Source organism: Pan troglodytes, chromosome 1, assembly GCF_028858775.2.
Source record: "Pan troglodytes isolate AG18354 chromosome 1, NHGRI_mPanTro3-v2.0_pri, whole genome shotgun sequence".
NCBI classification, from domain to species: Eukaryota; Metazoa; Chordata; class Mammalia; order Primates; family Hominidae; genus Pan; species Pan troglodytes.
In genome coordinates, this window is record NC_072398.2 from 37,369,647 (window position 1) to 37,384,471 (window position 14,825).

Here is a 14,825-nt window from a genome sequence, read left to right on the forward strand (position 1 = left end):
GTTAACATGTCACAGAGCCAGTCCAGATTCAATGTGGGAAGGTCTATAAATGGATAGAATACTATCAAATACTGAGAGGCATGCTTCATTGGGAGCTGTCTTTGAAGATCAGCTACCACAGTTAAAAAAAAAAAAAAAATTCCTAAGCTATTTGAATAAAGAACACTAGATGGGTCTAAAAGAGGTTTTGCCCTTTGGCAGGCTTGCCCATAATTTCCATTAGTTAGAAATATTTCGAGTTCCCAAATACCTTAAGAGGATTAGATTTGTTGATCCATCCCTCATTCGTATAAGTCACATTAATCAAATGGACACCTAGCTAAAAGAATGGAGGTTTTGTTTGGACATTATATTATTTTTGGCACCGATTGATGCATGACTCATTGGCTCTTAGAATTTCAGAGCAAGTAGTCACCTTGTTTTGGGATGGCAGATTTCACTCTGATACAATTTTGGTGCATTGCTGGTAGCATCAAATGACTACTTAGTAGAATTGTGGGGACTAGAACCAGCTTTCTTTTATTTGCATTCATATATTTTCCCCAAAACAGCATATTGCTTTGGTTCAGATTTATGTATTTCGTAAATAAGAGTGAAATCTAAAGGAACAAGTATATTTGTTAAAAGGGCGATGGATCTAGAAGCTAAAGCTTCCATAACATCCTTATCCTCAATTTTAATAATCCCAAAACCCCAAAAGATAATTTTTATTAATGTTCCTCTCAGCTGCTGCAGAGATACAATTAACCATGAAAAAAGCCCTGAAATTAATTAATTTTTTTTTTTTTGGATGTGGAAGTGAAGTGCATTTTTAAAATTTTGCCCTATATAGTAGAAGATAAAAAGAACATTTTTATGTTAGACCAAAGGGGATACAGATTTCAATCTCATAATAGTTTCTTTCTTTCTGAATTCTAGTGTGGAACTAGAGTAGGTAATAAATTCTAGGCCACGATGGCCACTAGTGCCCAAATATCCCTCTGTCATGGCGCCATCAAGTGTTAAGGGCTTGTCCAAGTAGGAGCCCAGGAGCAGCAGAACCGGGGACTTCAATTCGACCTTGGCCCTTTGGTAAGTTTCTTATCCTCTCAACCTCACTCTCCTTATGTGTTAAATGGGAAATGCTCAAAAACTTTTTTTTTTTTTTTTTTTTTTTTCTGAGACGGAGTCTTGCTCTGCAGCCCAGAGTGCAGCCGCGTGATCTCGGCTCATTGCAACCTCTGCCTCCCGGGTCCCAGTTCAGTGATTCTCCTGCCTCAGCCTCCCGAGTAGCTGGGACTTCAGGTGTGCACCACCACACCTGGCTAATTTTTGTATTTTTATTAGAGACGGGGTTTCACCATGTTGGCCAGGCTGGTCTTGAACTCCTGACCTCATGATCCGCCCACCTTGGCCTCACAAAGTGCTAGGATTACAGGCGTGAGCCACCATGCCGGGCCAAGACTTCTTTTCAGTATTAAGTGAGATTATATACAGGAAGCACATAAGACACTGGCACATTGTACTGAATGTGCAGTAAGGAGGCTGTTTTTATCTCACCCCAACTGGGTTTAACAGAGGATGTAAGTTATTCTCATATTGAGATGTGCCTAAACTCCAAGTGATGTGTTCCATGCATACCCAATGCAGTGGCTCATGCCTATAACCCCAGCACTTTGGGAGGCCAAGGCAGGAGGATCACTTGAGCCCAAGAGTTTGACACCAGGCTGACAGGAGATCAGCCTGGCCAACATGGTGAAACCCCGTGTCTACTTAAAAAAAAAAAAAAATTAGCCAGGCATGGTGGTGTGTACCTGTGGTCCCAGCTACTCGAGAAGCTGAAGTAGGAGGATCACTTGAGCCTGAGAGAATTGAGGCTGCAATGAGCTGTTATCATGCCCTAGGTCTTTTGGTTTTTAAGTTAGACACATGCAATCAGCATAGCCAAGTCCCTAACCCCACACAGTCAGACTATATTTAATATATCTAAGGCTCCAGACAGCAGTGAGAAAAAGCTTTGAGGTTGGAGCGCCAATTAGGAAGGTGAGGAGACTGGGGCATAAAGAGGAAATCAGATCTGCTAGACAAGACATTACATAGGCTTAATAGGGACCTATTTTTGCTTCTGAGACATGATGTCACTTGTGGTGAAGACCTTGAACTAATTATCAAAATGGAGGGAAATATAATTTCTAGTATTTGGAAGCTGTCCACCAGCCCACGGTTCTCTGTATAATTCATATGATTCTAAATATAAAACTACATTGAAAGTGTCCTAATGCTTCAGGAAATTGAAAGTAATTTTGAAAACCTTTCTCCTTTCTAGTTGCAGAAGTCTCAGAAGTTTATATCTTGAGAATTGACACTTTACCTTCCAGTGGTAAGTTCTGGGTGCTCAGTTCTTAGTGGGTATCAGAAGGAAGTGGGCAGATTAGAATAAGATATTGCTTATGGCTATTGAGGTTATCATGGTAGAGCACAAAGAAACGAGGCAAAGCTGGATTAGCAGGTGTGTGTTCGAAACTCTGCCCTGCTGGGGGTGGGGGTGAGGAGATGAGAAGCAGGTGATGTTTCAAAGCCCCATCTGGCCCTAAGAGCCTTTGATTCCCCAGACAAATATCCAACAAGCTGTCCAGCCCACCATTCACGGAACTTCAGAGTAACACCAGAAATTGGGAATTCCAGGAGAGAGAGGCTTCAGGGCCATGATGAGGTTATGGAACTGTTCTCTTAGAGAAGATTTGGAAACACTTCAAACCATCATCTGGTGGGAAGCTTGGCATAAACAGCAACTCATGGATATGGAGATGGCTGCTCAGGCATTACAATATTCAGAGTGGTTCTGGGCTGGCTTATTATAAAGAAGACCCGTCCTTGTTTTCCCAAAGGATGGCTAGAAAAAGCAAGGGAATGAATGAGTTAATGAATGTGGAATTAATAAAGCATTTCTTCTTGGAGGCAGAGAAATGGAACAGCTGATTACTGAAAGCCAGCCTTCAGAATCTGTGCCATGTCAGATCAGGAATAATAATTGAAATTGTCATTGGAGCGATGTCTGAGGGATGCAGAAACCTGGTGTCACAGGAAGCATTGCCTCAGACTCTGTCTTCCTCTTTATTAGGCCTTGGAGAGGAAGGACAGCAGGGTTACCTCACCAGCCCAGCTCCAGCTCCCCTTTACCCCCCGCCCAGGTACCTGTCTGACTGCAGCAGGAGATTCTAGCACAGAGGGTGCCAGCAAGCAGGAGTGCTCAGAGGGTTTCTCATTTGAAAGGTATTTACTGTTAGGGGAGAGTGGGAGGAGAGGAGGGGCAGGCATGGGTGGGCAGAGCATAGGTACTAGGAATCTGCAAACCACAGACAAGAAGCAAGTGAAAGTAAAGATCTGAGGGTTTGCTGTAAGCTGCATTAGCAGGAGGAGCACTGGGCCTGTGGGAGTGGACACATGTGTCTCCTTCCAGGGGCTCCTGCCACAGCCTCAGCCCCAGACATCTCAAGGCTCAGTGTGTGTGTCTGTCTGCCAGTGCACCCCAGGGGGGCCTCATGGTGAGGCTTCCTCTGCCTGGGTTGCTCCTGGCATGGCCTCCAGCTTTTCCCCTCAACCCTGCAGCCCACTGGAAGACATAAGCTAAAGCTGGTGGGGACCTCCACTCTGGGTACCGTCCCTGCCCATCCCCTCTGGCAGTCGCTTTCCTAACTGACGGGTATTGGTGAAGTGCTCAGGATGTTCTTGGTGGGCGTATTTCCTCCCGGTGGGGGTGGCGTAAAAACCACAGCCTTTTAGAAGCCTCTGTTTCTTTCCTTGACTGGCACTTTAAAAGGTGTGTGCTCTACCGTCATCACTAGGAGAGGGAGGCTCTGTGATCCTCCTTTATTCTCCCATCTTTCCACCGGGGTCTAATACATTTAACAAGCCTATGAAAAGGCTGCCTACCTCATGCCATTTTCTGACTGTTATTCAAAGTGAAGGACATCTGAAAAAAGACATTACATTACCTACAGCCCAGGGTGGAGGGGGGAGGGAATAATTTAGTACAAGGAATTAGGAGGCATTTCTTCTTTTTTGACAGGCTGAAAGGCTTCCTAGGTGAGATTTCCATCGCTGGTTGAAGGAAGGGAAAAGGCTGAGTGGGAGGTGCAAGGGCTGCTAATCTGAAAATTACCGGAATTTCCTTAATTTCCACTCTTTAGAAAATGTCTGCTGCACAAGGAGAGGGTGGTGAGAATCCAGTGAGATAATCCTCATGGAAGGGTTTGGAGAACCTTATAACACTTCACCAGAGTGAGGGGCAATGACAATTCGAGTCCACGATAAAAAAATAAAATAAAATAAAAAAAGGCCCTTTCTTGTCACTAGAAGAATTCACAAAGAGGCTGGGTGAGCCTGTGCCAGGGTGCTGGGTGGGAAAACCCACTCTGGTTGGGGGATGGACCAGCTGGCCCCTAAGGCCTGTCTCCCCCTGGCCCCTAAGGCCTGTCTCCCCCCAGCCCCCAACTTCCATGCGCCATTGTCACAGGGACCCTGATAAAAGCTCCCACTGTGCCTGGGTTTCTGTTGTGCTCAGAGGAGGGAAGAAACAATGAGCTCAGCTTGGCCAGAGGACAGGTCTCATTTTGCTCTCATCACTTACAGAGGCCTCTCCCCAAGCAGCAAACTACCAGGCAGGACCAGCTACGTTGTCTGTGTGACCCAGTACAAAATGAAAATGCGACTCCCTGTTCAAAGAGCATTACGAATTTCAAGTCGGCAACAGAAGAGCAGTAAAACGCAGGCACCTCATGAAGGCTGCCCTGTCATGAGAACCACGAAGGAGGAAATGAGCAATGGGAAGGAGCCAGGCCCCTGGGGGTGGTCCATGTCCCCTTGTTGTCCCTCCTGCCAAGGCACTGCACAAGATGTTCTTAGAGAGGAGGAGATGTGAGTAGCAAACTGTAGGGTGTGGAAGCTCAGCCCGCCAAGGCATCCCAGAACTGTGCCCTGAAGGCCAGGAGACCAGGCATCCACCGACCATCCCCCGGTGGTTAAGGGCTGCCCCTGCAGTGGGTGGAAAAGCCTCCCATGGCACCAGAGAAGCCTCAAGGCCTGAAGCTGAAAGGCTCTAGGTGTGGGAAAGATGCTGCCTGGGGTAAGCATGAGTCCCACGGAGCAGGAGCCACCTGCCACAGGGCAGCTGAACACTGAGCCAAGGGAACATGGCCAGGGGCGCCTAAGACATCTGCACAGGGGCCACCAGACTTCCCGAGGAACCAGCCTCCCAGTGCAGCATGGGGTGGGGTCTGCAAGGTCTGTGAACAAAATAACATTTGTGGTGCTCTGTGAATTAACGTGCCCTTCCTTTCCTCACTGACTGCAGTTGTCCATTATTTGAGCTGCCCCCTTTCCCACCCACTGTGCAGTCACACCATGGAACGACAACCAGCTTGCACAGGAAAGCAGGACAAAGGGGTGGGATCAGTCAGCTAGTGTTTGCAGAATGTGTCTACTGGGTAGACTGGAAAGGGGCCTGGAGATGGGACACAAGCTCGGCCACCATTACAGTCACATGTTGACATGTGCAGATGGCATCACAGAGATTAGCTGTGGCGATGCTGAAGGGCTTTGGGGCAGGGGTTAATCCCTAGGGGCTGCCTAGAGAGGGAGGCACAAAGCTCAGGGAAAGGTTCAGAGCACATTTCACTGCTGGCAGAAGGATGCTGGAGACTCGTGCTGCCTCCATCCTCAGTCGCCCGGGCAGCAGCTCGCATCCAGGCTCCACCTGGCTGCCTGCCTGACACTGCTCTGGATCCAGCAGGCCAGCTCAGATCTCCTTGCCAAGTTCTTCCATCCCCAAGGCCCTCTTTCTTGGCCACATTTCCTCGAAACCACTTTCTAGGCCCTTGTTGCCTCCCACATTGTTCTGAGAAATGGGCTGGCAAACTACCCAGGCCAGAACCCCTGAATCTTCGAGCAGAGAAGCAAGCTGATCATAGTTATTAATCAGTCTTCGAGAGGGAAGGATCCAGGCATAGGAAACAGGAATCTTAGGGAAATACCCCAGCTCAGCTCCTTTCTAGCCAGATGGGTCACATTTCCTCAGTTTCCACATCTTGAGACAATAATCAGCTGCCATGAGATCAAATGAAATCACACCTGAGAATGGAATTTTCTAACCAATGGAGTTTTATGTAAACATAACATTTAATAACCACCGTTTGCTGCTGTTGTGCCTTCTCCTACGCTCTCCCGTGGCACACACAGTGGGCTTTGTTATGTGGAACTTATTATCTTGTCAAACTCCCATTGGTCTGGAGTCTAAACTGGACACTCAAACAGGCCGATTGTGGGTTGTCTCAGGCCTGCAGGGGCACTTGATCCTGGTTCAGAGCCAGGAATGCGCAGATCCAGCTCTTCGGAGCTCCGTGGCCTTGGGCAAACTCCTTGATTTTCTATCGCCTCTTGTGACTCATCTCGTGACTCATCTGACAAAGGAGCTTATTATGCCTGCCCTGTCTGCCTCCCGGGTTCCCAGGAGGGTCACGCTAGATGCGAATGGTTCTACACAGGGGCATGCTAGATGGTCAAGCGCTGCAGAGATGCAGGGGGTAATGACTGGGGGGAAAAGCTTTCTACCTTGATTCCACAGCACACATCCTTTCATCAGGCCTAATGTGGACCGGGAGGCAGAGACAAGATGTGGAAACATTTTCTGGAACATCTGAGAGTTAGTGCACAAAATAAATACTCACCCTCTTCCTAGGCAGGAGTACGTTAGTCCTTACCATTATGGTGGTGGTGGTTGTATTAAGGTTATTATGGGTCAGAACAAAGAAAAGGGGAGGGGATAGAGTGGAATTTGAGTCCCAGGAAAGGAAGAAGAAAATGTCAAGAAGTCTTGGGAGGACTGGCAGGAACCCGAAGGGAGGAGCCAGACAGCAGGGGACCAGACAGCCCGGGACTGGGGAGGTGGCCAGATGAAGGAGGTGGCACGTTTGTTCCTGCACCACGCAAGAAGCACCTAGAGGGAAGGAGGGAAAGCTGAGAAAGCGTAAAGCAAGGGCGGGCAGTCTTTCCCAAGCATGGGGCCACTGACTCCCTGGCACATGCAGGCTCGTATAGATGGGCAGTAGAGAGACAAAGGAAGGAAGGAAGACATAGGTTGCCTGGAAGGAGCCAAAGAACCATGGTGGTGGTTTGAAATGGTATATAATTGTGTGAAGGGACAAGGTGGGCAGTGGCCCTCTGGTCTCTCTGGGAGCAGGAGCTTCCTGCACAGGCATCACCAATAATCGGGAGTGAAAAGGAGCCTGGACTTTATTATTTTATTCTTCCTTCTCCACTTCCTTTCAGTCAATATGTACTGAGTACTTACTGCATGCTAGGCACTGTGCCAGGTGCTGGGCATACGGTAGGGTGCAAAACAGACAAGGTCTCCTGGAGCGTGTATTCTACTCAGGAGAGATGGAAAACAACTGAATAAAATACGGTTGACTCTCCTTCTTCACAGATTCCATATTTGCAAATTTGCCCACTCAGTGAAACTTACTTGAAACACCAAAATCAATACTCACAGACTTTCGGAGTCATTCGCGGAAGTGCAGAGAAGCAGTAATTTTGAGTTGCTCGAGACCTTCTTGTTTCTGCTCTCATATCATAAACAATCATCCTTTTCACGGTCTGTTTGATGCTGCAGTTTTTTTGCATTGTTGTGTTTTTATTTGGTGAGTTCACTATTTAAAAAGGCCCCCAAGCTTAGTGCTGAAGTGCTGTCTCGTGTTTCTGAGTGCAAGGAAGCAGTGACAGGCCCGACAGAGAAAATACGTATGTTAGATAAGCTTCGTTCAGGTGTGAGTTAGTGCTCTTGGCCGTGAGTTCACTACAAATGAATCAGCAGTATACACAGTTGACTCTTGAACAACACGAGTTTAAACAGCATAGGTCCATTTATATGCAAACTTTTTTCAATAAAAGTTACACCAAGTGTGCCTGCCTCTCCTGCCGCCCCTTCCAACACCTCCTCCTCTTCCACCTCTGCCACCACTGAGGCAGCAAGACCAACCCCTCTTCTTCCTCCTCCTTCTCAGCTTACTCAAGGTGAAGACAAGGATGAAGCGTTTTATGATGATCACTTCTACTTAATGAATAGTAAATATGTTTTCTCTTCCTTATGATTTTCTTAATAACATTTTCTTTCCTCTAACTTACTTTACTGTAATAAGAATACAGTATATGGTAGATAGAGCTCCCTCTCCCCTCTCCCCTCTCCCCTCTCCCCTCCCCCCTCTCCCCTCTCCCCTCTCCCCTCCCCCCTCCCCCCTCTCCCCTCCCCCTCCCCCCTCTCCCCTCCCCCCTCCCCCCTCTCCCCTCCCCCCTCCCCCCTCTCCCCTCTCCCCTCTCCCCTCTCCCCTCTTTCCACGGTCTCCCTCTGATGCCGAGCAGAAGCTGGATGGTACTGCTGCCATCTCAGCTCACTGCAACCTCCCTGCCCGATTCTCCTGCCTCAGCCTGCCGAGTGCCTGCGATTGCAGGCGTGCGCCGCCACGCCTGACTGGTTTTCGTATTTTTTTGGTGGAGACGGGGTTTCGATGTGTCGGCTGGGCTGGTCTCCAGCTCCTAACCGCGAGTGATCCGCCAGCCTCGGCATCCCGAGGTGCCGGGATTGCAGACGGGGTCTCGTTAACTCAGTGCTCAATGGCGCCCAGGCTGGAGTGCAGTGGCGTGATCTCGGCTCGCTACAACCACCTCCCAGCCACCTGCCTTGGCCTCCCTAAGTGCCGAGATTGCAGCCTCTGCCTGGCAGCCACCCCGTCTGGGAATTGAGGAGCGTCTCCGCCTGACTGCCCATTGTCTGGGATGTGAGGAGCCCCTCTGCCTGGCTGCCCAGTCTGGAAAGTGAGGAGCGTCTCTGCCCAGCCGCCATCCCATCTAGGAAGTGAGGAGCGCCTCTTCCCGGCCGCCATCACATCTGGGAAGTGAGGAGCGTCTCTGCCCGGCCGCCCATCGTCTGAGATGTGGGGAGCACCTCTGCCCTGCCGCCCCGTCCGGGATGTGAGGAGTGTCTCTGCCCGGCCGCCCTGTCTGAGAAGTGAGGAGACCCTCTGCCTGGCAACCGCCCCATCTGAGAAGTGAGGAGCCCCTCCGCCCGGCAGCCACCCCGTCTGAGAAGTGAGGAGCGTCCTCCCTCCTCGTCTGGGAGGGAGGTGGGGGGGTCAGCCCCCCACCCGGCCAGCCGCCCCGTCCGGGAGGTGAGGGGCACCTCTGCCCGGCCGCCCCTACCGGGAAGTGAGGAGCCCCTCTGCCCGGCCAGCCGCCTCGTCCGGGAGGGAGGTGGGGGGGTCAGCCCCCCGCCTGGCCAGCCGCCCCATCCGGGAGGCGAGGGGTGCCTCTGCCCGGCCGCCCCTACTGGGAAGTGAGGAGCCCCTCTGCCCGGCCAGCCGCCCCATCCGGGAGGGAGGTGGGGGGGTCAGCCCCCCTCCCGGCCAGCCGCCCCATCCGGGAGGGAGGTGGGGGGGTCAGCCCCCCGCCCGGCCAGCCGCCCTGTCCGGGAGGGAGGTGGGGGGATCGGCCCCCCGCCTGGCCAGCCGCCCCGTCCGGGAGGGAGGTGGGGGGATCAGCCCCCTGCCCGGCCAGCCGCCCCATCCGGGAGGTGAGGGGCGCCTCTGCCCGGCCGCCCCTACTGGGAAGTGAGGAGCCCCTCTGCCCGGCCAGCCGCTCTGTCTGGGAGGGAGGTGGGGGGGGTCAGCCCCCGGCCTGGCCAGCCGCCCCGTCCGGGAGGGAGGTGGGGGGGTTAGCCCCCCGCCTGGCCAGCCGCCCCATCCGGGAGGTGAGGGGCGCCTCTGCCCGGCCGCCCCTTCTGGGAAGTGAGGAGCCCCTCTGCCCGGCCAGCCGCCCCGTCCGGGAGGGAGGTGGGGGGGTCAGCCCCCCGCCCGGCCAGCCGCCCCGTCCGGGAGGGAGGTGGGGGGGGTCAGCCCCCGGCCTGGCCAGCCGCCCCGTCCGGGAGGGAGGTGGGGGGGTTAGCCCCCCGCCTGGCCAGCCGCCCCATCCGGGAGGTGAGGGGTGCCTCTGCCCGGCCGCCCCTTCTGGGAAGTGAGGAGCCCCTCTGCCCGGCCAGCCGCCCCGTCCGGGAGGGAGGTGGGGGGGTCAGCCCCCCGCCCGGCCAGCCGCCCCGTCCGGGAGGGAGGTGGGGGGGTCAGCCCCCCGCCCGGCCAGCCGCCCCGTCCGGGAGGGAAGTGGGGGGTCAGCCCCCCGCCCGGCCAGCCGCCCCGTCCGGGAGGGAGGTGGGGGGGTCAGCCCCCCGCCCGGCCAGCCGCCCCGTCCGGGAGGGAGGTGGGGGGGTCAGCCCCCCACCCGGCCAGCCGCCCCGTCTGGGAGGGAGGTGGGGGGATCAGCCCCCCGCCTGGCCAGCCGCCCTGTCCGGGAGGTGAGGGGCGCCTCTGCCCGGCCGCCCCACCGGGAAGTGAGGAGCCCCTCTGCCCGGCCAGCCGCCCCCTCCGGGAGGGAGGTGGGGGGGTCAGCCCCCCGCCGGGCCAGCCGCCCCGTTGGGGAAGTGAGGGGCGCCTCTGCCCGGCCGCCCCTACTGGGAAGTGAGGAGCCCCTCTGCCCGGCCAGCCGCCCTGTCCGGGAGGGAGGTGGGGGGTCAGCCCCCTGCCCGGCCAGCCGCCCCGTCCGGGAGGTGAGGGGCGCTTCTGCCCGGCCGCCCCTACTGGGAAGTGAGGAGCTCCTCTGCCCGGCCACCACCCCATCTGGGAGGTGTACTCAACAGCTCATTGAGAACGGGCCATGAAGACAATGGTGGTTTTGTGGAATAGAAAGGGGGGAAAGGTGGGGAAAAGATTGAGAAATCGGATGGTTGCTGTGTCTGTGTAGAAAGAGGTAGACATGGGAGACTTTTCATTTTGTTCTGTACTAAGAAAAATTCTTCTGCCTTGGGATCCTGTTGATCTGTGACCTTACCCCCAACCCTGTGCTCTCTGAAACATGTGCTGTATCCACTCAGGGTTGAATGGATTAAGGGCGGTGCAAGATGTGCTTTGTTAAACAGATGCTTGAAGGCAGCATGTTCGTTAAGAGTCATCACCACTCCTTAATCTCAAGTACCCAGGGACACAAACACTGCGGAAGGCCGCAGGGTCCTCTGCCTAGGAAAACCAGAGAACTTTGTTCACTTGTTTATCTGCTGACCTTCCCTCCACTATTGTCCTGTGACCCTGCCAAATCCCCCTCTGCGAGAAACACCCAAGAATGATCAATAAAAAAGAAAAAAAAAAAAAAAAGACTAAAAAAAAAAAAAAAAAAAAAAAAAAAAAAAAAAACTCTAATCCCCAAATTCTCAGGGAGACTATTTTGAGTAATAATAAAACTCTAGTCTCCCATACAGCTGGCCCTGCATGAATTACTCTTTCTCTATTGCAATTCCCCTGTCTTGATAAATTGGCCTTGTCTAGGCAGCAGGCAACATGAACCTGTTGGGTGGTTACATTGCGGTTATCTTTGAAACATAAATCATAAATTAAATTATAACATGCTTCTGATTCAAAAAAAAAATACAGTATATATAATACATATATAAAATGAGTGTTAATCAACTGTTTATGTTATCAGTAAGGCTTCCAACTAACAGTGGGCTATTAGTAATTTAAGTTTTGGGGAGTCAAAAATTCTACATGGATTTTGACATGCACAGTGGGGGTTAGTACCCCTAACTCCCTCATTGTTCAAGGGTCAACTGTATTAACTAAGGTGTCTTTAAGCAGAAACACACATAAAACAAGGTTATATGTTGCTTGATGGATGGAAATGTTGTTGCCAGTGGCTTGCAAAAACCTAACCTCCATTTACCCAATAGTTCAGTACTCACTAGCTCAGTGTTCATGGTGACTTTATAAAGCATAGCTACCCCAAATAATGAGGAAGGACAGTAATTTTATTTATAAGTGCAATAAAGAAGATCAAGTGGGGATAGATTCGAGTATGATTGGAAGGGGGCTGGTGATCCAGGAGGCTGTTTGGGGAGGTGACAATTGAGCTAAGACCCAATGACAAGAAGCAGGCAGCCACGTGAGGACCTTTGCAGAGAATTCCAGGGGATGGGGACAGCAGGGGCACCAGCCCTGGGGTGGGAAAGCTATGGTGGGCATGGCTGGGGCAGATTGAGAGCCCGGCTGGACGGTGGAGCAACTGGAAGAGGAAAGCATCACACAAGAGGAGGCAGAGTCGGGCACAATGGCTCACGCCTGTAATCCCAGCACTTTGGGAGGCCAAGGCGGGCAGATCACCTGAGGCCAGGAGTTTGAGACCAGCCTGGCCAACACGGTGAAACCCCATCTCTACTAAAAGAAACCAACAAACAAAAATATATATATATGTACACAAAAATTAGCTGGGCGTGATGGTGCATGTCTGTAATCCCAGCTACTTGGGAGGCTGAGGCAGGAGGATCGCCTGAACCTGGGAGGCAGAGGTTGCGGTGAGCCGAGATGGCGCCACTGCACTCCAGCCTGGGCAACAGAGTGAGACTCCATCTCAAAAGAATTTAAAAAATAAAAATAAAAGAGGAGGCAGAGAGAAGGCCCCTGAGGGCCACATGAGGACTGTGGCTTTGATTCTTAGTTCCATGAAAGTCACTGGAAAGCTTTCAGTGGAACAACAAAACTGATCTATGGTGTTCACAGATACCCGGCTGCTGTGTGGGGAATGAGCCAAAGTGACCAGACTGGAAGTGGAGGTCCCGTTGGGAGGTAACTGCACTATCCAGGCTTGAGACGGCATAGCCTCCATCAAGGTTGTGGCACTGGAGACAGATTCAGGTCTATTCTGGAGGAAGAGTTAAGCTTGATTTGCTGATGAATTAAATGTAGAAAGTGAAAGAGAGGAATTAAGATGACTCCTGGATTTTGAGCTGAAACAGCTGGATGGATTGTGTTGCCATTTGCTGAGATGGGGATGACTAGGGCAGGACAATTATGACCATGTTAGGTTTCACACACTTGCTAAATATCTAAGGACATGTATTCATGAATACATGAATCAAGCTCAGGGGTGTGTCAGAATTGGAGAGAGAAATTGAGAAGCAATTAAACTGGATGAGGTCCCTGAAGGTTGGTGGGCACTTGGGAACCTCTGCAGGATTCAGACAGAAGTGGGTTGTGGCAAGAGAGGCTGGGTGTGCAGACAGGGTCCACAGAGGTGGGAGTATAGGCTGAGAGGCAGCTGATGTTTCTGGTTGTGAGAGTTGTAAAAGGGGATCTGAGAAATGTGGAATCTCAGGGCTTAGAAACTGAGGAGGCACCCCCTGCAGCCCTGCTCTGCAGATGCTGCAGGAACCCAGCCTCCCCGTGAGTAACAGGATCTACCACCCAGCCTGGGGCCCATCCAGAGCTCCTCCAGGCCCTCATTCTGTCCCACCTGACATTAAGCACCTGAGCTGGATTATAGCTGGCTCGTATTTCTAACCAGCTAATTTCCCTATGTAAAAGATATTTTGCTACTGGGCTAGACATCCAGTGAGAGGAAGAAAGGCAGGGGTTGGCCTGAGCAGGACTTGGGTTAGAGAACGTGGGAGTTCAGAGCCTGTTCTCCCCTTAGGTAATGGGGAAAGAGAGGGAGGAGGAAGGACCAGCTGGCAGCACAGGGCTCTGGCGGTAGCTCTATTGTGCCCAATGAATCAGGAAGGGATGATTCCTCTGCCTTGAAGCAGCATAGTGAGGCGGTCAGTGCACAAGTTCTGGAGCCTGACCACTTGGATTCACATCTTAGTTCAACCATGTACTAATTGTTGTGCCTTTTCCCCTGTCTGCAGAAGAGCACCAAGCACACAGTGTGCTCATGGGGTGCCTAGAACAATGGCTGGCATGTAGCAAACACTCAGTAAACAGAATCTTGAGCTGGTACTGAGGCCATTTCACATCTGCCTCTGATTGAACATTGACTTCCAAGCTCCAGGTCACTCCTGCACAAATGAAAGATGGCTGCTGACTGGATTAAGGTGTGGCAACAGATAGGCACAGATCTGTGCTCTGAATCAGGCACAGTAACTGTGAGTTTCATAGAGCCTATGTAATCACTGTGCTTGCTGTAGTAACATCCTTGATCCCATGACACTGTGCATTTTTCACACTTTTCATTCTATCTTATGTATCAATCTCTCTCCTAGGGCTGCTGTGATGAATTACCACAAACCTGGTGGCTTCAGACAACACTCTTTTTCTTTCACAGGTCAGGAGACCTGAAGTCCAAAATCAAGGTGTCAGCAAGGTTGGACCCTTCTGAGGGCTGTCGAGGAGAAACCATCCAGGCCTCTCCTGGCTTCTGGTGCCTGCCAGCAATCCTTGGCTTTCCCCAGCTTGTCACACGTCACTCCAATCTCTGCCTCCATCTGCACATCACCCCTTTCTCTGAGTCTTTCTGTGCTCTCTCCTTTTCTTCTAAGGACACCAGTCATTGGATTCAGGGCCCACCCTAAAACAAGGATGATTCCCTCTTAGGATCCGAAATTAATTTTATCTGCAAATAACCTATTTCCAAATAAGGTCACACTTTGAGGTGTAAACATGAATTTTAGGGGGACACTATTCAACCCATTCTATCTTTGCGGTGGCCCACTGGAGCAAGAAAGACAAGTACTATTATTGCCTTTATATAAGTTGGAAAGCCAGGGTCTAGAGAAGAGAAGTTAACTGGCCTATGGTTATATAGTTAGTTGGTGGGAATGGATCCCAGATTTAAATTCCTCTTCTAGGACTGTTTCCCCACCCAAGTTTTTGTTGTTGTTGTTGTTGTTGTTGTTGTTGTTTGTTTGTTTGTTTTGTGAGATGGAGTCTCTCTCTGTCGCCCAGGCTGGAGTACAGTGGCACTATCATAGCCTACTGCAG

The 14,825-nt window shown here is 51.6% G+C and overlaps 1 long non-coding RNA gene across 1 annotated transcript; it reads left to right on the forward strand.

Annotated features, from left to right (window-relative positions):
- The first annotated feature begins 248 nt into the window (after nucleotides 1-248).
- Nucleotides 249-4,330, forward strand: LOC134808196 (uncharacterized). Its single transcript, XR_010150704.1, has 3 exons — nucleotides 249-1,071; nucleotides 2,306-2,359; nucleotides 3,101-4,330. It is a non-coding gene; the product is annotated as an uncharacterized LOC134808196 (long non-coding RNA).
- Nucleotides 4,331-14,825: the final 10,495 nt, after the last annotated feature.